The sequence below is a fragment of the Mirounga angustirostris genome, unplaced genomic scaffold (genome assembly GCF_029215605.1).
Source record: "Mirounga angustirostris isolate CCGP_5_RB_7025 unplaced genomic scaffold, mMirAng1.0.hap1 SCAF_7, whole genome shotgun sequence".
Classification (NCBI taxonomy): domain Eukaryota; kingdom Metazoa; phylum Chordata; class Mammalia; order Carnivora; family Phocidae; genus Mirounga; species Mirounga angustirostris.
The window spans coordinates 119,804,680-119,831,121 of NW_026991715.1; the positions used below are offsets into that span (position 1 = coordinate 119,804,680).

A 26,442-nucleotide genomic window follows, 5' to 3' on the forward strand; every position below is an offset into this window, starting at 1 on the left:
CTCTAACATCCACCTCAATCACTAACCTTGATTATACAAATTTCAGAGCAGTTCTTAGTTGATGATTGAGCAAAGCAATAGTAAATGACAGCATACTCTTCTTGGGGTAGCCCCCAGCCAATGAAAAAGTCATGATACAGGGCCTCACTATTTCTACACATAGCAGACTCCTCTAATGGACCATCTTTGCTCTAGACTCCTCATTGGGCTATCAGCTTGGACCGCAATCTGATAGCTCCTCCATCCGCCCCCTTCCATTCTTCCTCTCACAGGTATTAGTCTCCAATAAAACTTTGCACTCCTAACTCCAATGTCAGAGTTGCCCTGGAGAGCCCAAACAGTGACACCAACCACTGAGAACCACAAATGGGTTCTGGCAGTGAGGGCAAAAGTGCCTTGTATGGTAAGAGTGGGAAGTTGAAAGGTAGAGAGCTTCCTATAGAAATGAAGCACTAACCATAGTTCACATTGGAACAAAGATTATATTTTTTTACAACACGTGAAACTTTGTTAATCAAATTTAAAGTCTCATGCAGAATTTGGAGAAAGAAATTTTGAACACCTAGATAAAAGCTGGAGTTTTCTAAAAGAGAGATTTTGAACTCCAATAATTTTCTTTGCTTCCTCCTAATCCAAACTTTTGTGCTGTCTATAAATTACATGTAAATATCTCACCCTAGCCAGTGTGATTTTATGTGTGTGTTTATATATATAAATATACACACACTATATACACTGTGTGTGTGTGTATAAATACTGTATGCTAATTGAACTTTAACTCTAGGGGTAGTCATTTGTCCTATTCAAGAATCCAAACTCCAAATCATTTTTATCATATTAAAAAGTCCAAAGTCCTTCTACACATGCTTTTCCTTTTCTTACCTGGCTTGATAATGCAGCTTTGTCAATTTGCATACCACATGTCAAAACTGTGTTTTTACTAAATTAATGGCTTCCTTGTTAGGTGAATAAATTACGTATTAGCTTTCCCTAGTTAAATCAAAAGCCATTCAAGAAGAGTGAATTGGGTAAAACTATTTTAGAGCCGGTCTCCTCCTATACTTTCATGAACAGGATATAAAAACCTTGCAATGTCTGTCCTCTTTCACCTTGGGGATGGCACTTGAGGTTGAATCCCTAGATCATCCGGCTATTAATTTAAGAGGATTTTTGTTGTCCTAATGCTTACACTCAGAAGAGCAGAGTTCCTCCTCTAAAATGTGTTTCCCTCAAGTGACCTTTCATGCAAGGTAGTAGGTAGAATTCTAAAAAGAATATAAATCTGGAACTTCAGGTTTATGGAATGTGTTGTATAAGCTATTTTTTGCTTGCTTACTAATAATTTTTAGCTCGGTAATTGTATCTGTTGCACATCTTTGTCTGAAACCTGCTTTCATCAAACCTTGGGGGAGATTGGTGGGGAAGTAGCTAACATACACTTACTTTAAAAATTTCAGACTACCATTATATACTCCCCACAAAACTAAGAGTTGTTCATGAAAAGATTAGCAGTTTGTAATAGAAGTCTGCTGGCACCTACTTATACAAATCTAAGATGACTAAAGAAGAAACGCTTGATATGATTGATTTCAATGATGTAACAAATCAAAGATCCAATAATTGCATTGAAAAACATTAATAGGCTTGGAGCTTTCTGAGTTTGGAGAATATTAAATACTTTACATAAAAAGATGGTGAAATCTATATGGACATAGGACTTAACACAGTGAGATATTTTTAGAGAATATTGCCAATGTAAATACATCATTTTTAACTAAATTGATCTAACATGGGTTAATCTATTAGGGCAGTGTTTGCTGACTTTAAAAGTTAGTATAGTCAAATCCTAATATACACATACAAATATGTTTTAAGTATATTTCTAGAATAATTTTGAGATCTAATTGTTAATCTTAAAGCTGATATTTAAAAATAACTAAATAAAATGTCTTTTAACTCAGGAAAGAAATATTGCAAAGCATGTCTGCAAACTATCACAGACTTATAACAAGAAAAATTTCTATAGTTTTCTTTGGTGTCTCAGAAATGGGACCATTAACCTGGTGGGTCATAAATACTCCAACAGGAGGGGTTCATTCAATAACCCTCTGGCAGATCCTAAATTACTGTAATCTGTGGTGAGAACAATTTAATGAGGAGGCCATGTGAAAAGCAATTACATCCTAGTTAGTATTTCTAAGGCTATGAACAATGATAATATAAACAAATCTAGATAAAAGCTCTAAGTTTAAGGAGTATATAATAAGCCAGTTAGGAGTTTTCTAAAAGACAGATTTTGAACAGTTTTATTACAAGTTCTGAAAGTTAACAACTGATAAAGTAAGTGTATTGATAAAATAACACTAAATACTTATTTTTTACTAATATCACATTTTGGTAACTGTTGTACATTTTAATAAGTCTAGACAGTATGTAATTTGAAATTAGAATGTACTCACTTTTACTAAACCAAAGTCAAAGGATGTTGTAAGTGTACATATATGTATACATGTGTTTAATTAAAACAATGTTCAAACATAAAGCAATTAATATGGATTCTATGAAATTAACACTGAATATCCTAAAAGTCCTCAAAGTTATGTTATTGATTATCTTTGGGCATGAAAAGGTTTGCTAGAGGCAATAGAGCTCTCTTGGAAGTTTTAAGCTTTTGCAGACTGTTGGCGGACAATTTAATTTTCTGTCAATACAGTCTATCTATGATTCATATATGTGGCATGTATAATTTATTTTTTATATTTATATTATACATGCATAGTACACTTATGATGTATATTCTGTTAATACAGTATATTTATAGTAAGCAATATAATGATAAGCCATATAGTAAGATGGTTACTCAAGGGATTCAGAACCAGACACCCTTGTTCCCATCTGATATCTGCCCCTTACAGATATAGGTGACTTGAACAAGCACATTAACTCCTCTAAAATCTGTTTTCTCAGAAATAACAGAGATAAGAATAGTACTAACATACAATGATTATACAATGTGAATAAAGTAAAAATGCATTATAGAATAGTACTAACATCATAAGGTTCTTACGAGGATATTAATAAAGTACTTCACAGAGTGCTTTACAAAGTACTAATTTCTTAATAAATGTGATATTATTATTATTACTATTATCAACCAAGGACCCACTCCACACAGAGAACCACATGATGCAGAAAATTAGAATAAGTAGATTTGGCTCATGCCGTCAAAGTGTTTTAAAAATCAAGTCAATGGTCTCTGGCAGCACATTTATTAAAGCGGAACAATATAGAGGAGATTGGCATGAGTCAGCATAAAGATGCCACAAAACTTCATGAAGCATTTTATGTATGTCAGAACCCTGATTGATTCAACTGCAAAGGTAAAACAGAAACTAGAAATTTTATTGTTTGTCTCAAAGATCAGAATATCGGCTGCAAGATTGAAAAGAGAGGTACTGTGAGATGCATATATAACAGTGACTGGATGAGTTCTTTGAAAAGCATCTCCAAGACGTTAGCTTTTCCTTTGAGACTACAAATCAATAAAAACACAACTGACTGGCTCTCTGGATTAGCTGTAAATTGTGAATATGGACACAGTACTGAAAAATACAAATTTTTGGCACATGAGAATACAAAAAATGTTGACAATGCAGCTTAAAAAACAAATTTAAATGTAAATATTCCTGATTTTGAAGCTGGTATAGTGGTTTTGGCTAAACATCAGTTTTGTTGCCCTGATGATTATGCGGAAATCCCTAATGCAATTTGCTTTTTACATTCGGAGTGTTTATATCAGATGCAGTTGATCAGTTTAGAAAAGCACATTTAGATTTTGACCCAGGAGATGCATTTCTTCTATCATTGCATGAAGAACACAGAACACAAACAAAAATTAATGAAGCCATTATAGCTGTCCAGGCAATTATTGCTGATCCCAAGACAGACCACAGACTGGAAAAAGTTGGAAGATGAACATTTTAGGATTTCAGCTTTTCACTTAGTATAGCCAGAGCCTACGCACAATTCTGGAATGTGTAAAGAAATCAGATGTTAGTTTTTCAGGAAATGAAACCTCATAAATCTGACCAGATATTTGCCATTTTGGGGTGTTTTTTTAATCTTCTAATAAGTATTGGGGGTAAGTGAGGAGTTAAATTAACAGACAAAATGCTATGTATACAAAGATGTTGACTTTATCTACAGTAGCTAAAGTTGAGAGACCTTCAGGGTTAAATAATTTTTTGATGTAAATTTATTGATACATACTTATTTTTATTTGAGTATAGTTGACACACAATGTACATTAGTTTCAGGTGCACAACTTAGTGATTTGACAAGTTTATACCTTATGCTACATTCACAAGTGTAGCTCCCCTCTGTCCCGTTACATCACTGTTACAGTATCATTGACTGTATTCCTTATGCTCTCTCTGCTTTTTATTCCCATGACTTCACTCATTCCATAACTGGAAGACTGTCTCTTCACCCATTTTGCTCAACCTTCCATCTGGCAACTCATGGGACAATAACAACTCACTGAACTGCTTATAACCCCATCCTGACCTCTTGTAAAATGCCAGTAATAAAGAGAAAACCGCCTGCTGGACTACGTAATATTCCACTGCACCTCCAACCAGAAAGTAGTTAGTACTTTTACGTATTCTGAATCAGAATTCTCAGGACAATTCTTTGGGACAGGGACCATACCCTCACTTTGACTTATGAGGAAAGTGAGTTCAGAAAGACTTGGTGAGGTTGTACAATGTGCTCAATGTCATGCAGCTGGTAAGTGACGAAGCTGGGATTTCAGCCACACCTGCAAAGCCCAAACAATGCCCCCAGCACATTTCTAAACGACATGTTCTCTCCCTAAACATTATTCTTCAACTTCCTTTTTCTGCTGCATAAAACACCATGTTAAAATTCTTGGTATCATTTCCTTCCCCCTACACATCAGTAATCTTTTATTTATTTGTCAGAGAGAGAACACAAGCAGAGGGAGAAGCAGGCTCCCCGCTGAGCAAGGAGCCCGATGTGGGACTTGATCCCAGGCCCCTGGGATCATGACCTGAGCCGAAGGCAGACGCTTAACTGACTGAGCCACCCAGGTGTCAGTAATCTTTTAAATAACTCTTGTATCTCCCCTCCTCCATCAGTCTCCCACTTCAGCAATCCTTATTACCTTTGTGCCAGGAAACTGCAATCCTTCTATTTCTTGGCCTATTGACTCTAATCTTTGCATACCTCCAGTCCGTTCTATGACAATCTCATCAGTGTCCAGTCAAACCCCTCCAGTGGCTCAGTTTCCTAAACCCCATCACGCAAAGGCTGGAGTCCCTTATTTGTTGTCCAAACCCCCACTTCTTCTGTCTCCCATCAATCTTATCCTATTTCCTCATTCTGGAATTCTTCCCCGTTTTACCCAATTCCCAATCTCCTCAGGTAAATATAAATACCCTATAAAGGTTTAAAGGAATTGCAGTCACAATGGGTGTCTCCAGATGGTAGGTGAGATTATGTTTAATTTTCTCTTTTTTACACTCCAAATTGTATATAATGAGCACTTATTATTTTCAATCACTTAAAATTGTTATTTTTAAAAAATCATGCATGCAGGAAAAAATGTATTACTTGCAAACAGAGAGGTCCCAGGATACCTACTCATCTATGGGCATTTGAATATACAGTGCATGGAAGCAAAAATGACATTCAGTATACAGTGAGCCAACTAGAAGTTAAAAAGAAAGGTTGACTGGAGCCACCTATGTCTTTTTAAAAAGATCTCATTGAAAGCTAAGGTATGCCTAAAAGCATATGTCAATTGAAAAAAATTTATTCTGGATACCACAATGAGATCATCCTGTTGAGAGGCTCTGGAATGTGAAAAGAGAAGAGTAATTGGTTTGTTTGCAAGAATCCAGCATGGGATACCTATTGTGGTTAGAGGGCAGGTCCCAGAAAGGAATTTTTTCTGGGCATAGTGGTTTCATACATAGACTTGAGAACAATCTAAAGGAAACAGATCTGGTTGCTCAACTATAAGCACAGAAAATAATCCAATTCAGCTTACACTTTATGGAGTCAACAGAAAGGTGTTAGACAACATCAGAGTGCAGATAAGGAGAAAGGGCAAACTGGACAATACTACAAGGCTATTCTTACTGCTGTGCCCTCCCAGATATACATCAGGGAAATTTGCCCAAATGATCATAGGTTAAAATCACAACTGCAAACACAAAATGAGAAATACTACATCTGGCTATCAAGAACAATTACATAACATAATAAAATTTTTTAAAAAAAGAACAATTACAAGCAGTTAGATGTTACAAATGAGCCAGAAAAACATATTCAAATATAAATTTGAAATGAACAGTCAGGAAATCCCACTTGAGCTCTAGTACCAAACTACAGAGCTCTAAGTAAAGTGCATGAACAAGGACTGCCTTTCAGTACATGCTATGGAGAGCAGAAAGCTGTAGCTGTGAGAATCATAGGTCTTTCTCCCTGGTTACTTTGTTTTTGAAAGAAATATAAGAAAAAGAAGCTTCTCTGCCTAAGTGCATATACAGGGTATTAGAGAACAAATATATTACAATGTATTATATTTTCATGAGGTTATACCTGAAATTTTTCATTTTGTTCTCTCCACTGGTCATGGTTCCAGAAGAAAGTGGCAATATCTAATTCTATTCAGATAGTGAGTCAAGAATTTTTTAAAAAGCTAAAATTATAAAGTTTATAAAATAAAACATAAATATCTTCATGACCTTGGAGTAGAGAAAAATATGTGGGACAGGACATAAATAACACTAACCATAAAGTAAAAAAAAAAAAAAAGATACACTGAATTTTATCAAATTTTAAAACTACTCACAAAAAATTATTAATAAAATGAAATGGCAAGCTAGATACTGAGGAAAATATTTTTAATAGATTTATCAAAGAACTCATCAATTAATAACAAAATGATAAACCCAATTTTTTTAAATGGGCAAAAGCTTGAACACACATTCACAGAAAAACATGAGTGAATGAATGGCCAATAAGCTTGTGAAAAGGTGCTCAACATCATTAGTCAGGAGGGAAATGTAAATCAAAACCACAGTGAGATCTCATTACATACATACCAACCAGAATGTTCAAAATGAAGATGTACAATACCAAGTCTGGGCAAAAATGCGGAGCAACTGAAATATTCATATATCATTAGTGAACATGTAAAAGAGTACAACCACTTTTGAAAACTGTAGCAGTGTCTAAGAAAGTGAAACATCACCTACTGTATGACTCAACAAATTCTACTCTTAGGTTTTTCCAAGATCAATAAATGGCTATGTCAAAAAAAGCCTTGTACAAAAACGTCCATAGCAGCTTTATTCATAATAACTCCAAACCGAAAACACGGATGTGTACCAGAAGAACAGATAAACAGTGGTATAATTCATACAAAAAATTATACAGAAATAAAAAAGGAACAAACTACTAATACAGCTATAACCTGAAGAATCTCAAAGCATTTTGCCACGTAGATCCAGCCACAGAAGAGTACATGCTGTATGATTTCATTTATGTGAAATTCTGAAACAAGCAAAAACAATCTAGGATAATAGAAATCAGCATAGTGGTTGCCTCTGGTAGGAGTAAGGGATATGGACTGACCGCAAGGAGGCACAGGGGAATTTTCTGTGGTAATGTAGGGGCTCCATATCTTGATTTGGTTGGTGGATGCATGAGTGTATATGTTTGTAAAAATTTCAGACTATCTCCTTAAGATCTGTGCATTTTACTGTAAGAAAATTGTCCCTCAGCAAAAAATTTAATCAGAAAAAAGAGAGCTGAACAATGGACTTTAAGTGAACCAAGGCTTGTAGAAAATGCTTACAAACAATAAAAAATGCTTTTAAAGCTATGTTCTGAGCGAGAATAATAAAGAAGAGATATGCCTCTTTACTTGGCCTATTTCCACCTGCTCACCATTTCTTTTGCTTCCATCTACTTGGCAAAATTGAGTGACTTTTACACAACGGAGGACTAGGAGGGAGTTGAATCCCAAAGGAACTGGTTATTAAGCCCTGACTTTGCCACTAATGAGTTCTGTGATCTTAGGCAAGTAGCTTCACCCATGCCTGGACTTCTCCTTTCTCATCAGTAAGATGAGGGCCAGACTAGATAATTTCTAAGGTCCTTACCATCTCTATCCTTCTGTGTGTAATTCCAAATGTGATTTCTGCAGCTTAATACAAAAAACAGCACCCAGAGTTGTATGGTGACCTAATGAAAACATTTGGCACCATCAACAGACCTGAAATCTGGCAGATATTTTAGAATGCTGGGCTGCCAAGAAAAGCTTACCAAGGTCATAAGCCTATTCCACAATGATATATTGGTCATGCTAGTGTTGACAGCATCTCATATGATCCCCTCCCAACTGCAAGGCTATGAATGGGATCCAGGGATACCTAATTCTTTGTATGCAACCCTGTTAAGGGATTCGAGAAAAGACTTGGAAGCTGATATTAAGATCTGTTCCCAGGACTTTGGAAAACCTTTTCAACTCATCAGACCAAGCACTCAAGAAGGAACAAACAACCAATGTTCTAAATAAAAGCATTCCTGTGGGCTTAAAAAGTTGCAGTACCATTAAACAAACTCCTTTATCTAGGTTAGCCATGTTTAAGTTTCCAGAAATATTAACAGAGTTGAGTGTCCTAAATGACTATAAAAAGATGGTGGTTCTTATTCACCAGATACTAATGTCTTCTATAGATTAAAGAAGTAGCTTGCCCATCTCCCAAAGCTATATGAAACCAATACAAAACTACACTGAGTTCTGTAGAAACACTAATTTATTCATTCCTCAAGGGCATTATTTTGTACATTTCAATAATAATTGGCAGTCCTTGGGTAGCCTACATGATTTATCACTCATCTCCCAGACCCCTTTTAGTCTAGAGAATAACAGGGCCTTCTCTTTCCTAAGGCATTCATGGTTCATGACTAAAGAATAAAGAACATTTTTAAAGCAAATCCAAAAGTGATTTCATAAAGGGCAAAGAATTGGATGTCATATTTTGCTGTTAATCACATACGTTCATCCTGGAGGCATCCTAAAAGTAATAAATAAGTACATATATCATTTTCTGCGAGGGTTGTTTGTCTGTTCATTTGTTTGCTTGTTTTTGTGGTGAAAATAGCTTTCATTTTCTGGAATATACCCTGACTTCTCATTAATAAAAATGACTCCAAATGGATGAGAAAGAATTGGAGAGTGGAAAAACTTAAGACAAATATTTGATCATATTTCAGTCTTGTGGTGTGGAAATGAGAGAGAGGCACAAAATTAGATCAAAACATACCAAGGAAGTCTGCTGATTCTTGAAGCAGGGTGTATCTCAAATTAATTTATATTTAAGTGTCGTTATTAAAAATAGAAATTCTTAATAAAAAGAAGAGAATCTGGGGGTCTTTTCATAATTAACCGTAAAAAGAGTGAATTCCCACCAAATAAAATATTCTGATCTCATATATCACAGTATGGAATCTCTACCTGAGAGCCACCTTAGGAAGGTTGTTTTTAAGTACATCGTAGTTTTGTTCTCTTTGTGCTATATGGAACTTTTCTTGGATAGCTAACTTCAGCGCCTTTTTTAAAATATATGTTGCTGTATTCAAAAAACAGGTCTAAAAACCTTACTCAAGCAGGAACTCATTCAAAGCAAATTTCTTTAAGGACTGTTGTGTTGTTCTTTTCCCCATTCTGAAGGCTGTGAGCAGTGGTAGGAAAAATCTGTGCTACTGCAGCATTTAAGTGAGGTTCAAAAGCATTCTTCCAACTCTGTCTTCCAACTGTATGCATGCATAGAAAGAAGCTTAGTGTCATTTCCAGGCTCTAATCACAAAGACCTGAATTTTCTTTTCAGAAAGTTTTAAGATCCTCTAGAGAATCACGGTAAGTAACGAGAGAGAGAGTGAATCTTAGGAACCTGAGCAGCACTAGAAGAACACCACGAACAGTCCAATTGGACTATGGAGTCCAATGTTAACGAATGGCGGGGTTAGGTTCCTGGGAGCCTCTCATTACAACACTTTCATCAGTCAGTACATATCCATGTTTTATGTATGTTTCTGCTTAAAGACACTTTATTTAACATATTGTTGATTCGTTAACATTGGACTCACTGCCGAAAGCACTGTAACTTATGTCTGAATGAAGCTTATCTGACACAATTTCTCTGTTAGGTGCAAAAGAGCCTGGACATCTGCCCCAGTTTATAATGTGCTTGCTGATGAGCCCCCTCGCCCCAAAGTACCTGAACAACAGAACGTATCATGGAGTTTTCATAGTATAGCTTATTCTCGTTATTCACGGATTCCACTATTTGCAAATTTACCAACTCACTAAAATGTACCTCTAACCCCAACATCAATATTATGGGCACTTTCAGAGTCATTTGTGGACACACACAGAGCAGCGGAAAACGTTTTTTTACAATAAAAAAAATAGGAAGAGTCTAAACTATTCTCATGCCTGGAAGGCTTATTCAACTGTTGATATGTCTTGATAGTAACAATATTTTTAGGTTGTTATTCTTTTATTACAGTTACACCCATAGCGCAAAAAAAAAAAAAAATTTAATGCACACAAACAACAAAATAAATGAAAAACTCTTCATAATGCTACCAGAAAAAACTACTGCTAACATTCTGATACTTAGATTTACAAAAGAGTGCACACACATAGTGATATAAACTGATATTTTCATTTAATGTGCTATGTACATCTTTCCATCAATAAACAGTTTAATAGTTACCTGGCATATCATTTTATAGATATTACATAGTTTATTTTACTAATCTTCATATAGTATATATTTAAGTGGTTTCACATACATACACACATTTTGTTTGTGTAAATAATGTTGTAATAAATACACTTGTTTATACAATATTGTAAACTTGTACAATTGTTTCCTTGGGGAAAAAAAAGTAGGAGTGGATATTTCAGGAGTGGAGGTTTTGATACTTGTCAAAATATACTCAAAAAGTTGGGTCAAATAACATTCTTATCTGAATTATGAAAATTAATTTCTTACTTTCTTACTAATGCATGCACTGGAATTCTTTTTAATGTTTTCTGATATACTCTTGATAAAAACTTTTTTACCATTATGGCTCTAACTTGAAGATTAATTCTAGTAATTTGAATATATTTTCATGTTTATTGGACAATTGTACTCATTTGTGAAATACATATGTTCTTTCTACACAGCTATTGAAGAATTCATCTTTCATTCATTAACTGGTAAGAAATCATTTTATATTAATGGATATGTTATCATATATGTTGCAAGAATTCTTTCCAGTGCAGTATTTTTTACTTTGTTCATATATGTATTTTGTTTCTTTATATTTGGTGGTAAAGAATTTTTTTAACCGTCACATAGTCAAATCACTCACACTTTTTATGTTTCTGCTTTTGACATCATGCTTCTAAAATCTGTAACTATTTAACATTATATTCCAGTACTAGATGGTTTAAATCTTTACATTTAATCACTTGTAACTAACAGATTAGTTCATCTGTGAGTAACTACTGGGTGGAATGAGTAATGTTGAAAATCTAGAGTATCAGTGAAAGTCTATTTCCAATTTACTAAGTTTTAATTAGGAATAGTTAACGAATATTACTAAATAACACATTTTTAGCATCTTTCATTGAATCATAAGGGTTTTCCCCTCTCATTTCTTTATGTGATGAATTATTTAAATACCATTCCCACATACTTCAAATAAAGCAGATAATTAATATATCTGTGAATTTGATTGCTAATATCTTCTTAGGATTTTTCCACTGATATTCTTAAGTGTGTTAGGCCTTTGGTATCTATGCTTATCACATTCTTTCATTAGCAGTCTTCTGCCTTTATAAAGTGAATTGGAAAGTCTATCTTTTATGTACTGGAAACTTCTTCTGTAGATGGAAATTGTCATTTCTCTGAAGGACTGGAAATATTCATATGCAAACCACCCAGATCAACATTCTTTGGAGAAACTTTTTGACAATATTTTCTACTTCAAACATGTTCATTGTCACATTTAAATTTTCTCTTTCTCGTTTTGATATTTAGTATTTTTGTTTAAAATCAACCATTTCAATTTTCCTACTGTCATAACACTTCACTATTTCTATCTCAGCCATATTTATTTTGTCCCCATTCTTTTTCCTGATATTTGTACTTAGATGAGTCTCCTCTCATTTTCATTAAACTTATTACTTTTATAAAATAAGCAATTTCTGGATTTTTCAATTGTAATTTTCCTTATTTTCTAGATTGTCCTATTCTCTTCATTCCATTTTCCATACATTAGTTTTTTTTCTTTCACTAAACTTCTTGATTTGTAGCTTTCTATCCAAAAAATATTCTGAAATGTTCTTTTTGATGTTGCACTTAATCTTGGAAAAGATTCTGTCATTCATTTTTGCCACGTAGCACACTTGTCGAGAGACAAAATGATTACTCAGAGTCCAGTAATTTAGAGCAAAGAGAGGCCCTAAGGGGCTGCACCGCCAGGCACCAGCAAGAAGTGCAGGCGCGGAGGTGAAGCTCGGAGTCCGAGTGGACTCTCCATTTTGTTATCTTATCACAGAATGTAGAGTACGTGGAAGCAACGAGGTTAAGAGGAAAAAACAACTCAAGAGAGCAATCACGTGAGGGGCAGCAGGGAACTGTCGGGACACATTAACTCGGGGTCTGCAGGGGATGGGAGAACTAACCTCTGCAGGCCTAGCTATCTTATCCACCATCATCGCTGCTTTCAGCATGTAGTGTTCTCAGCACCGACTGATGGCAGGAATAATTGGCTTTTGCCACACACATAGAGCTGTTACCATTTTTGTGTGTTCCTGTTCTTATTGCCTCTTTTACCCTCCGAGGTCTTGTTCTCCCAAGATTTTTTCATATAATTCATACTTTTTTCTTACTCATCTTTAAACAAGACAAAATATGAGAAGACCAATGTTCATCCACAAACTCTATGGAAGTGCCATTTTCTCTTCTCTGTACACCACAATCTAATTCACTGGACAGAGTACTCAGCTTCCAGCCCTTTCCTGATTTTCTCAGGTTCAAACGAAGACAACTTTCTGCTCTAATGTGGTGGCATTTCTGTACTGTTTATTGCCTAGTGTTCTGATACCCCAAATGAACTGTAATAAATAAAAAACTGTAATCCCAGACTATATTAGACCAGCACCTCTCTCAGAACTCCTTCCTAATGCAGAACAAAGTCTCAAGATGCAGGAACCACCACCAGTTTTTCCTCATTTCTGAGCAGTCTCTAATCTAGGATTTGAAATTGTCTAGTTCCTTAAAGAGGATAAAAAGGGAGAGCGAGCAAAGTAAAAAGGAAGATAGAGATTTATGGCAATGAGAAGTGTGCTCAGGTCCTGCTTATAAATCAGAACAAGGAGTTGGAGAGTGCCAAAGTATGTAGCTACTTTATCCTGTGAGCTCTGTTTTGAAAAGCAAACTCCAGAGACAACATGGAGGCAAATTTGGGCTCTGCTTAATTCCCTGCAAAGGACACAGGCCTGGTGCAGGGGAAACGTAAGCCTGAGACATCTTATGATTCCAGAAAGAAAGAAAGTGCTCAAAAAGAATAAATAAATAAAATGAGAACATACAAAAAGGGCACAGAAGCTATTCTAAAAGTTCCCAGTGGCCAAAGTTGAAAACAAGTTGAGCAACAAAATAAAGAACAATAGTACTGAATTATAACCCCCCCAATGAATATACATGAGATAACAGTGAAATAAATAAATATGTAAATAAATAGAAAGTAAGGACTATCCTTCAAGAAAAAATTTCAGGGGCGCCTGGGTGGCTCAGTTGGTTGGGTGACTGCCTTTGGCTCAGGTCATGATCCTGGAGTCCCGGGATCGAGTCCTGCATCAGGCTCCCTGCTCAGCAGGGAGCCTGCTTCTCCCTCTAACCCTCCCCCCTCTCATGTACTCTCTCTCTCTCATTCTCGCTCTCTCAAATAAATAAATAAATCTTTAAAAAAATTTTTCAGTTAATAAATGGAGGAATAAGAGAAATAGGAAAGCACCAATAGAACACCATCATAACCTTTGCCACAGGAAAGATCCATTGATGGATGCCTAAGTTAATGAGTAGACTTTAAGTAGAAAAAGGGCAGTTGCAAAATCTCAAAGTACCTCCCGCAAAATATTTAGTGATTACAAAGAAAAAAAGAGTAACTTTACAGTGGAAAATCCTGGCAACATCACTATCAATACACATTGGCATCACGTGCGTCCTGTTATGATGCAGTAATGAGGGGTATCACTGCTGTGGTATCCTTCCCAATAACTAACAACCTGAACCTAATCTTGACAAAACATCAGAGAAACCCAAAGAGATGTCGCATAATACAAGTGACCTATTCTCTTCAAAAGTGTCAGGCCATGTAATAGACTGAGAAACTGTCATAGATTGGAAGAAACCAAGGAAACACACATCTAAATGCCATGTGGGAGGCTGGATTGGATCCTGGACCAGGAAAAAATGAAAAAAAAAAAAAAACTGGTGAAATGTGTTAACTAAGTTCTGTATTTTAGTTAATGGTATTGTTCCAAGGTTAAGCTCAGCTCTAATAATGAGTCTTGTGGTTTTATAAGATGTTAACACAAAGGGAAGCTAGGCAAAATATATTCAGAAACTGTTGTTTCTGCAACTCTCCTATAAATCTATCTCAAATTAAAAATTTAAAAATAAACTAAATTTGATAGAAAATATTCACAAAAATTTTAGGTTTCCCTGATACATACCTAATAAAATACTAATCTGTAAACAAAATCTGTATTCACTTTGCTCTCAACATTCTAACCATTCAAGATTGTAAAATTTCTTTCAGCCATAAGAATGTTTTCCTGCTCTGGATTTCATGAAAATAGAATCTGTACATAGGTCAGATTTTATTCAATGTCACCCTGTAGGAATTTGGGCTCAGGGAACTGGTATAAGAAAATGCTGATCCTCTGGCTACTGCTATTAATAAAGTCCTTTGTCTCTGACCCAAGATTCTCATGTGCTCTGCCAGCATCCATAAAACTGTAGCAAGTCTAACTTGCTGGTTTGTAAGAAAAGTAAAAATCTCAGACTCTTCAGAGTTCTTGACACATTCAGTTCTACTTTCTTGCACAACAGAAGAGCAACAGAGGTGTTGAAAAATCAATGCCTAAGGTGCTTGGCAGTTAATGTAAATAAATAAAGCAAACCAGATGGAGATGTTAACAAAGTGGAGAGTTCACTCCTTGTTTAAAAGGTATAATTGCCATTCTAATTGATTATTGTAGACCCAGTGCTGCCAGATTGTCTGATTTTTCTTATGAGTAGCCAAAACTCTTGTTAGTAATGCCTGAATTTTGAATATTAACTAATTAAAAATCTAAAGCATGTTATGAGCACAACAAAATATGGATCAGTGCTGTCGTAGATATTGCTATCTTAGTCTACATGTGAGATGCCAAAAGACAGAGGTCTAGTGTCTTCTGTTTATGGACTGCATAAGATAATTCATTAATAAGCTTCTTATGTTTTCCTTCTCTTCAAATCAGTTCCGGGTTTATAAAATACATAGAGTAGGTGGCTTTGACAATTTGTTCTTCAGACTCACCCAAACTTTTTGAGCAACTTCTGGAAGAGAATATGACAGGAATATACAGGGCAACAGAGAAATTCAGGAAAAAGAAATTAAGCAATAGAATTCTCAGGATGAGACCTACTTTTTGCCTCCATGATCTGTCTTTGGAGAAATGAGGGCAGCAGTTTCAGGGAAAATGAAACACTGTATTTTGTTTATTGGTTATTCAATCAGATATGCACTGCTGAGTCTTTAACATTGTGTTTTAGCTGTTCTGCATTTGCTGGCTAACGATAAAGAAAAAGTATATTAAAATAAGATGCTGGTAAGAACATCAAAGGTTGAATGAAAATTTGGGCCGCTCCATTTTGCACTATAAAAATGCCTAAATCTAGAATTTTCTCACAATTTGAATATCCTATTTTTACTGGTGCTCTTTATATAATAACCTCCATAACAAAACAGAATATTGTGGAGAATTTCATAAAAACTATTCCAGACTCCTAAACCAAAGGACTTAAAGGAAGATATATCATTCCTTTTTTTAAAATTTTATTATGTTACGTTAATCATTCTTAATTATTACTTATTTCCAAAGCCTTAAACCCAAAAGTGATGCTCACAAAACAATAACAAACATGTGGAGAGACATGGGAAATAATAGAATTTAAAATAGATGTTATCTTAGCCAGAGAATTCATATTCAGGGAAACCAAAACTTTGGTTTTAATAAGTATCCTGTGATCGGAGTTGTGTAGCAGAACGGGCTAACCAGATGGGTTTTTTACTTTTCAAGTGCACTGTGCTCCCTCCAACCAGAGAGCTGCTATCATGCGACTCCATGAAATGTTCTTCCCACTCCTTCCTACCTGTGCCTGATCTTGTTCAGATCTCAACTCATTTGCCCTTGCCCCAGGAAAGCCTAATTCCCTCACTCTATCCTGGCACCCCCTGTCTACTTTCTGTAGCACTCACCACAGTTGTGGTTAGAATAATGTCCTTATTCCCACTGGGCTGTAAGACCCAAGAAGATAGATCCCACTTCTGTTTTTATTTTCCACTGACTCCTCAATTCCAAGTAGATTTCTTTACATATGGTAGGCGCTCAACTCAAACTTGTTAAATCCATGAATAAACAGAGACCAGATTCTAAGGCGCTTGTCTTAAATCCCCCACTGTCAACTGACCTCAGGCAAATCACTTACTTTCTGCATCTGAAAAATGAAAAGAATAGGGTTGTTTTGATGAATATAAAATTTTAAAGATTATAAATGACAGTCACTATCTTTTTAGCCTCAGGCTGATACTTAAATTTTTATTTTGTTCTGACTCAATAGTTTCGACATAATCCCAATGCCCATAGAGGGGTCATTTGCAACTAGTAAAAATACAAACTATCCATTTGCAAAGTATATAATTCAATGGTTTTAGTATATTCACTGAGTTACACAGCCATCACCACAATTTTAGAACATTTTTATCACTCATTCCTTTTTTGTCTTATATTAATGTAGCCACTCCAGCTTTCTTACGGTTGCAGACTGCATGATAAATCTTTCTCCATCTTATTACCTTCAGTCTGTTAGTATCTTTGAATCTAAAGTGTGTCTCCTGTAGTAGACAGCATATAGTTGAATTTCAATCCAATTAATTTTATCTTCATTTACATGAAGGGTTTTTGGATTCAGTATTTGAGATTTGTTCTGATTCAAAGAGAGCTCTTCCTAGCAGTATATGTTCCTGATTTTCCCTGGTAAACTCTCTGGTCCCTGGTTTGGTTTATCTCTCTGATAAAGCTACCTGTCTCCTTAAGTGCTTCTCACCACACCTCTGTTGTGAGAATGGCCTTAGGCTTGAAGTTTTCCATACTCTGGTGCAAATAAAATCAATTCCTTTGAGAGCAGCTCAGGAGCTCCTTGTTTTATGGTTTGCCTTTCCCCTTGTGTACAAATATCTGAGCCATAACTCTGGAGCTAGGGGCAGGAAAAATGGCACGGTTCCTTCTGAGTGAATATAAAGTTCTATGATGTGATGAGTATAAGAGCATGGAAGCTATTTTGGGGGGAAAATTTTTTTAGGTGGTTACTATCCCTTAAATGCTTGATAGAACTCAAAGTGAAGCCAACATGGGATTGAAGTTTTCTTTATGAGGTTTTTAAGTGTAAAGTGAATTTTTCTTGAAAATATAGGGCTACTCAGATGACTTGAGTTACCACTCTTACTTTATTCCTGATATTAATTTTCATCTCCTTTCTATCTAGATCAGTCTAGTTAGAAGTTTCCTAGTGATTTATCCCTTGATCAATGAGGTTTCATTTTCATTCCAGTCTAATTAACATACAGTGTTACATTCATTCCAGGTAAACAGTATAGTGATTCATTATTTCTGAATCTATCTTATTATTTTCATCCTGATCAGTAGTTCCTAATTGTTTGTACAGGTCTTGTAAATTTTTAGTAGTCACTGTATGTTGTGGATGTTACATTGTTGAATGTCTGGATTTTTTGTGTTCCTTAATAGAGTGTTGAGTTTTGTTGTTTTGTTTTTTTTCCCAGCAGCTTACTAATTTACTTGAACATCTGTTTGATGCTTTCAAGGCTCATATCTTAACTTTGTTAGGGAGAGTCTAGGGTAGACTTCAATTTAAAACTATGTTTCCTCCTTAGAGGCGTGGTTTTCTATGAACTCTACTACATGCCAACTTTAACAAGAACTCTTTAGTCAGAGTGAAGACTGGTCTGAACTTGAACATCATCCAACCTTGTGTGAGCTCCATAAATTATTCATTTCACCACTGCCTGGTGGTGGTTTTTACCCAACAGTTGGAACTTTGCCTGGCCTCATGGGGTCTCACTCTATGCACGCACAGCTGAGTATCCAGCCAAAGAACCAGTGGGTTCACCTATGCAGAATTCTGGAGCTCCTTCTTTACCCCCCAGTACCCTACCCTGCAAATTCTAACTGCCTCTGTAGCCTGAAACTCTGAACTATCTGTCTCACTGAGAGTACCATGCCCTGTTTGACCCTGTACTCCTGTGAAGTCCTTCCAGACAGAAAAACCAGAAGATCGCAGTACTCAGCTTGTTTCCCTTCTCCTGGGGATTTCAGTCCCTTACTACCATTGCCCAACATCTTAAAACAGTTCTATCATGTATTTTACCTGGTTTTCTAGTCATTTAAAACAAGGGCATTGGTGGATACCATTTCCTCCTTAGGCCTAAAGCAGAAATTCCTTAAATTGTGTTTTTTTGTTTTTTTGCTTTTAATTTTTTTTTAAAGATTTTATTTATTTGACAGAGAGAGACATAGCAAGAGAGGGAACACAAGCAGGGGGAGTGGGAGAGGGAGAAGCAGGCTTCCTGCCGAGCAGGGAGCCCAATGCGGGGCTCAATCCCAGGACCCTGGGACCATGACCTGAGCCGAAGACAGATGCTTAATGACTGAGCCACCCAGGCGTCCCTCAAGTCAGTGTTTTACTTGGTAAACATGTCTGAGACCATGCATCCCTGGCTGCTGAGCACCATGACGGACAGGGCTAGAAAGGTAACAGCTTTATTTTGAGCAGGGGACAAAGACAAGGCAGCACTTTACAGCTACATTGTAACTAGATCCTGCATTAAATTGTGTTTTAAGAGGAATGCAGGACACAGACCATGCGGGGCCTGGCAGACCAGATAAGCAGTCTGGATTTCACTTCATGAGCCATAGAAGGGTTCCAGGCAGGGAAGGGACAGGAGATGATCTACATTTTCTAAGTATAAGTGTTAATGGAGAATGGACTGTAGACAAGGAAGAATGGGAGCAAGTAGACCAGTTAGAAGTTTCCTTCAATATTCCAATTTCTCCCAATATTGTGGTGGCTTAAACTTCTTAATAGCATGGTAATGGAGAGAAGTGCTGACAATGGAAGAATATTTGGTGATAGTTCGGATATAAGGAGTAAGGGAAAGGGAGAAATCAAGAATGGTTCTCAGGTTTTCACTGGCCAACTAAATATATGTAATTTCTTCATAAAGCAAGAACTGTGCTTTGTGATCACCCACATATTAGTTTGCTGGGGCTGCAATAATTAAGTACCACAGATTGGGTGGCTTAACCACCAAAAATTGGTCTCAATTCTGGAAGCAAAAAGTGTAAAATCAAGGTGTCAGCAGAGTTGGTTCCTTCTGAGGGTTGTGAGAAAAGGATGTGTTCCAGGCATTTCTCCTTGGCTTATAGATGGTCCTCTTCTCCCTATGTCTCCTCACGTTGTCTTCCCTATGCCTACCTCAGTGTCCAAATTTCTCTTTTCTATAAGGATACCAGTCATATTGGATTAGTACCCACTCTTATGGCCTTATTTTAACTTAGATATATCTGTAAAGACCTTATCTCCAAACAAGGTCACATGCTGAGGTACTGGAGGTTAAGACTTCAGCATATGAATTTGTGGAGGAGAGGGACACAATTTGACCCATAAGAGTAGAAAAGTCTGAAAGACAAGACCCTAACCTAAAGTTTTCTAACTAATGACACACATCTACAAGGTCTTCAAACAAATGCACAGAGATAGCAATACAAGTTTTATTCCAAGTTCTGCTGGATACACAGTATAATATATACATTAATATTTACCAAGATGTTAAAATTTTATAGAGGATTTGATATATGATTCTGTGAGGTTTCTAAATTTTAATATGTGGTATATGTGTGTATGTAATAGTAATTGACTCAAATATTATCTCTTGGTAACACTTAGTGCTTCTTGGTAACACTAGATTTCCAAAAACATTTTAAAAACCATTTCAGTAAGAGGTTTGTACTGGGAAGTACAGAAAACTAAGACTGTATAGTTGGGGTGGAGACAGGAAAAAGAAGTTCTTGAATACAAAAGGAAAAAATAAAATTTTATATGATAGCAAACCAAGAATTAGTTTCATGAGCAAAATCTTGACATAACAAAAACAGTTGTACAAAATCAAATAGGGAAAAAAAATCTTTCGTGAGAATGAAGAACATTCAGGAAAAGAGAACACACAAGTAAAAAGGTCACCAAATGAAATGTATCTCCCAATATTCAACGAGGTGGTGGTAGGTCTTTGAACTAATAATATGATGATTAGCCCTATAAATTTTCCTTATACACTGGGATTATGAGTATCTTGAAAGCAGAAAATATTCTAGTATGTTCTACACATGTTCTAATTTTTTAGTTATTATAGATAATAACTGTATATTTGCAACTCCTCATAATCATCAGTTTGTATTCATTGGGCCAAAAATCTCTTGAGATCTCCCACTTTACAGATGAAGAAGGCTAGAAAAGGATAACTTTATCCATTAAATCAAATACAGAATCAGGTCTCTAAAAGGCCAAGATACAAGACTTATGTTTGAGATTCTCATCCTGGGATGTGGGCCACCCAGACATTCTTTCCCAATACTATCTGTTTTCAAGCAATTTATATTAACCATACTTTTTTTTAAATTTATGGTACAATATAGTGAGTTCTCTATGCTTCCAAATCTATTTATTCTAAGGACACTAAAGTGTTCCTGGCTCCTTACTCAAAGATCCAGCTCTTTTGGAATAAAAGAGACAACCCAGTTTGTGTCATACTTATGCCTTTGAGTTTAAAATCTTTCTTCCAAAGTTCTTTAACTTTATACATGTTATTTCATTTGATTCTCATAACTACCCTTGAAGATTAGTATTATTCCTATTTTATAGTTGAAAAAATTCAGAGGTTAAGTAACTTGCCAAATCAGATCTAACTAGAACTTAAATTAAACCAGTGTATTAGTTAGAATGAAGGCAATGCTGCTAAGATGGAGATCCACTTCCCCTTTTCTTCCTTCTAGTCCCCAAACAAAACAAATTGCTTAAAGAAGGTCAGATCTACTTCTCCCATTTAATAACTCAGAGTACATGGTTCAGGGCTAGCAGGATGGCTTGCATCCTCAAAATCTACCTTTCAACTCTTGGTTCAAGAGTCTAGTTATCTCAGGGCACCTGGGTGGCTCAGTTGGTTAAGCATCCAATTCTTGGTTTTGGCTCAGTTCATGATCTTGGAGTCATGAGACTGCGCCCCCCATCAGGTTCCACACTCAGTGCAGAGTCTGCTTGAGATTCTCTGCCTCTGTCCCTCTCTCCCTCTGCCCTTCCCCCAACTCATACATGTTCTCTCTCTTTCTCTCTCAAATAAACGAAATCTTAAAAAAAAAAAAAAGTCTAGTTATCTCTATTTTCCACCCATCAGGAAGGAAAATGAGGTACAGAGGTGCTAGCAATTGCTTTTTTTTAATAGGACCTCATTCCTGATCATATTCCAAGGACCAGAACCTAAATCACATAGTCATATATAGCTACAAGAGAAGGAAGAGAGGGAGGGAGGATGGAGGGAGGGAGGGAAAGAAAATGAGAGAAAGAACAAGAGAAAGAGAAAGAAAAAAGGGAGGGAGGGAGAGAGAGAGAAAGAAAGAAAGAAAGGAAAACAGAAGGAAGGGAAGAAGGGAGGAAGGAAGAGAGAAAGAAAAAGAGAAAGAGGAAGGAAGGAAGGAATTTAGTTGAGAGGTCATGCACAGGGTATGGTGGGGAGAGTGATATTATCAGAGTTGATCAGATGCAGAATGTGTTAAGGCAAAGAATTCAGAAAAAACCCACAGAGCTCCCACAGACAATGTGGGGGGAAAAAGATATGGTAACAAGGAGACTATATAGTACCTACTTTCTTACAAAATGAGAGGGTCATGAACCAAGAAGTCAATTAAGAATCTATCAAGTAAAAAATCGGGTTAAGACTGTCCTACACATGCACTATTCCCAACTACCTAGGTAACACATCCCATTTCTTGTTATTATATTCAGAACATTTTTATGTAAATAGATTAATAGTAATCAGAAGAGGATTAAGCACAAAGTCTAGTTAACTCCTGCTTGGGGGAAGATCTAGGGAGGGTTTTGAGAGTGGCTTTAGCATCTTGCAAAGGATATGACAGATAACAAGAGGCTTGAATTAGATAAGAGGGTCTACACTAAGCCTTGTGACCCTGCAACTTTCCTGCGTTCTGCACAACTCCCTCTGATTGGGTCAGGGTCAAAGTAGATATAGATTTGTCTTGCCTTCAATAGTGCCATTGCTGCATGGCAAGAAATGCTAGAAGGAGCATGTTTACAAGAATCAAATAAGCGCTCTTACTCCAAAAACATTATGAAACATTTGTGCACTTAGGAATTTTAGAAACAAAAAATGCATACAGGAGGTAACAACAGATGATCAAAGACATTAACTTAGCTGTAGTCCAGGAGTATATTCTGAAGCAATAAGGATATAGTTGAAATGGAGCTATTTGGTGAAAGAACTTAAATACTAGGTATAGACTTGAGATTCAACAGATAATAAAGACTCTCAATAGGTTTTGATGAAGTATTGCCCAAAACTGATGATTTTGGTAGATGCATGTACTATGGATTTAAATAAAAATAAGTGTATCGTAACTAAAATTCAAAACGAAAGTCTCCCATCTACTTTTATCTCAATTTACATTTCCTTAAAATTCTCCATTTTGATCTTCAGGATTCTTCAATGGTATTCACAGAAGTTCTTTCCTTCCCTTTCCTTATTACTTTATCATCTATTTGGCTGTTCTCATAGCAGATCTACTCATTACCCATTTTTTCTTCTTGATATACTTCCATTATCTGGTTAAGTCGCACTTCACATTGGAAAGATTCTAGATTCTCAAACTCTGTTTCTTTTCTTCCAAGAGCTCCTGAATAATCTTCCTCCAATGGAAGCAGATAAGCACTGTCCACCCAGTGGTAGGAATTACAAAGAGAAAGTTTTGCAAAGAGGTAAATGGTGGGGGTGGGTAAACCAAAATGTAGTGTTAGCATGGTGGCTGCAATCTGTAAGGGCACAAATACATGGAGAGTATGCATCATGTGTTTGGAATTACACGTTCTTCTCTTCCTAGAGTTTAGAATAGATGCATCAGGCAGTGACAGCTAATTGCCTATCTAATACCTATTCTTTACTTTTTCATTAGTAACAGAAATGAGATATATCCAGAGTGGTAATATTCCTGGCCTCACTTGCAATGAAGGATAGTTTTTGTGGCTGAGTTCTGGGCAATGCGATCTAAGTTTTTACATTGGTCTTCTACAGAGGCTCCCTTAAAAGGACAACAAAGAACTGAAACATGTCTATTTTTGCCCTGCCCACTTTCCTCCTGCTGGCTGGCTGGAAAGCTCATGTGACAGTTGGACTTTCAGCAGCCACCTTTAATCATCAGGCAACCTCAGGAATAGAATCCACATGTAAAATGTGGAATGGAAAGGTAAGAGGAGACTTTGGACCCTGATGAGTTGTCACGCCAATTCTCAACTATCTACAGCCTGCTCTCACTTGAGAGAGAACTAATTCTCTAGCTTGACCAAGTCACTTTAAGGTTACTGTTAAATGCTGTGGAACTAAATCCTAACTGATACAATCAAGTTAAATTCTTTTCACTAAATGATCCTGGGGCATGAGAAGTGGGGAGGCAATAATATTAACAAAGATGTGACCACATTAATGATAATGATTTAAGGGTTGAACAAAACCAGGTCATTATAACTTGTAATATCTTCTAGATCTTATTTGTGTGGTATATTGTCAAGGTTACTCATACCCTTAATTTTATCTTAAGTTTCCTTAGAAGGATAGTTCTCACTCTTCAGAGGCCATTTTTATTCTATCTACTTTTCAGCACCATTATACAAATAAAAAGATGGAAATAGGGAAGAAAAATGTTCAAAAACTATTTTTGCACTGAGAAAAAATATTTCATTTTCCTTGTTTTGTTACTACTGTTGTGGAGAAGGGGTTACTTGCTATTTTGTTTGGGGGAACAGTTGAGAAACCAACATTATCAGGTTCAAAAAATAAATTAAAGTTTAACAGAAAATAATTCTCAAAGAGCTATACCATTTTCTTTACAAAAACATATCCAGAATGCAGTGATCAGAGTTTTAATCAGCATTTTGTGACCAAAGAATCCAGCTGGATTCCCATTGTCCAAACAGGAAATTCACTTCTCAAACATCTTTTGGTCCTCAAAGTAAAAACAGAAATAATGTAACACTGTTACCTCCAGGAACTGCAAATACCTGCAACATTTGAGGCAAGAGGGGAGGCATGTGATTTCCATGTTTTGAGCTGTCGCCCATGAATTAAATGTTTTCAAACAATTTTGAATAAATAAAAGATATCAGGGAAAGAAACAATACAATATGCAAAAACCATACAAATCCTAAGGCTGACGTTTCCTTTTTGGGACCACAGCAGAGATATTTGATGTAGGAGGTGAGTTTTTTGCCATTGGGCTTTTTTCCTCACTAAATTCTCAGAAACTCTAGAAAATAGAGTGGTTTATTTTCTAGAGTGTGCATCCTCTTTCTCACCGCAATAGTCACAATCAGTGTATTTCAACAGCTTGAAGAAATTACCTTTTCTCCTGCATTCAATTCAAATTCTCTTCTTTCTTTCTTCTTCTTTCCCATTTAGAGACATGTGTTTAAAAATTGCCAGCTGCTGATGAGGGATAAGCATCTTGTCAGCCATTAGGTCTAAAAATTGGTCAAAGTCACTGGAGTTTAAATTGTTCCCTGCATCATCAGCCCCAACCAGAAGCATACCCAGTAGTGTGCCCTCTGCCTCCTATCAACAAGCTTCTCTCCTGAACTTCCCTTTTGTTCTATGTCCTGTCCTCAAAACATTTTTCTCAAGTTCCACTTCAAAAATATTTTTAAAAACTACTTGATGCAAGTAAAAAAGAATCAGGAAGTGCCAAGGTCTTCACAACACCCCTAACTCACACATATTGTAGAGATTTTATAAATTAAGCTTGAATCTTTATCACATAACCTATGATGGAAAATATTATATGACTCCAGTGTCTGGGAACTTTTTTATGACATTCTATGACATCCAATGTTTCTATTAAAATGTAGTCTGTTACTTCAATATTAAAATTAAAAACAAAATTCTAGGATTCACAGTGTTAAAGTTAATCTTACAATTACTGCTCCTTTGACCAACACTAAAAATGTAGACAAAATTTTTTTTCAGGTCTCACTCTAATGTTGTTCCTAAGTCATTGCTTAATTAAAAGTGGGTGTTTTGACCACACACAAAAATAGTCTCAAAATGATGAAAGACCTAAACGTGAGACAGGAGTCCATCAAAATCCTAAAGGAGAACACAGGCAGCAACCTCTTCGACCTCAGCCGCAGCAACTTCTTCCTAGAAACATCACCAAAGGCAAGGGAAGCAAGGGCAAAAATGAACTATTGGGACTTCATCAAGATAAAAAGCTTTTCACAGCAAAGGAAACAGTCAACAAAACCAAAAGACAACCAACAGAATGGGAGAAGATATTTGCAAATGACATATCAGATAAAGGGCTAGTCTCCAAAATCTATAAAGAACTTATCAAACTCAACACCCAAAGAACAAATAATCCAGTCAAGAAATGGGGGGAAGACATGAACAGACATTTTTCCAAAGAAGACATCCAATTGGCCAACAGACACATGAAAAAGTGCTCAACATCGCTCGGCATCAGGGAAATCCAAGTCAAAGCCTCAATGAGCTACCTCCTCACACCAGTCAGAATGGCTAAAATTAACAAGTCAGGAAACAACAGATGTTGGTGAGGATGCAGAGGAAGGGGAACCTTCCTACACTGTTGGTGGGAATGCAAGCTGGTGCAGCCACTCTGGAAAACAGTATGGAGGTTCCTCAAAAAGTTGAAAATAGAGCTACCCT

At 36.2% G+C, this 26,442-nt stretch overlaps 1 long non-coding RNA gene and 1 other non-coding gene across 2 annotated transcripts in view; both read right to left on the bottom strand.

Moving 5' to 3' along the window:
- Positions 1 to 26,442, bottom strand: part of LOC129045363 (uncharacterized) — a 400,949-nt gene that overhangs the window by 88,035 nt on the left and 286,472 nt on the right. The window lies entirely within an intron of this gene.
- On the bottom strand, positions 19,139 to 19,269 carry LOC123836709 (small nucleolar RNA SNORA63). The gene has a single exon (XR_006789038.1). It is a non-coding gene; the product is annotated as a small nucleolar RNA SNORA63 (small nucleolar RNA).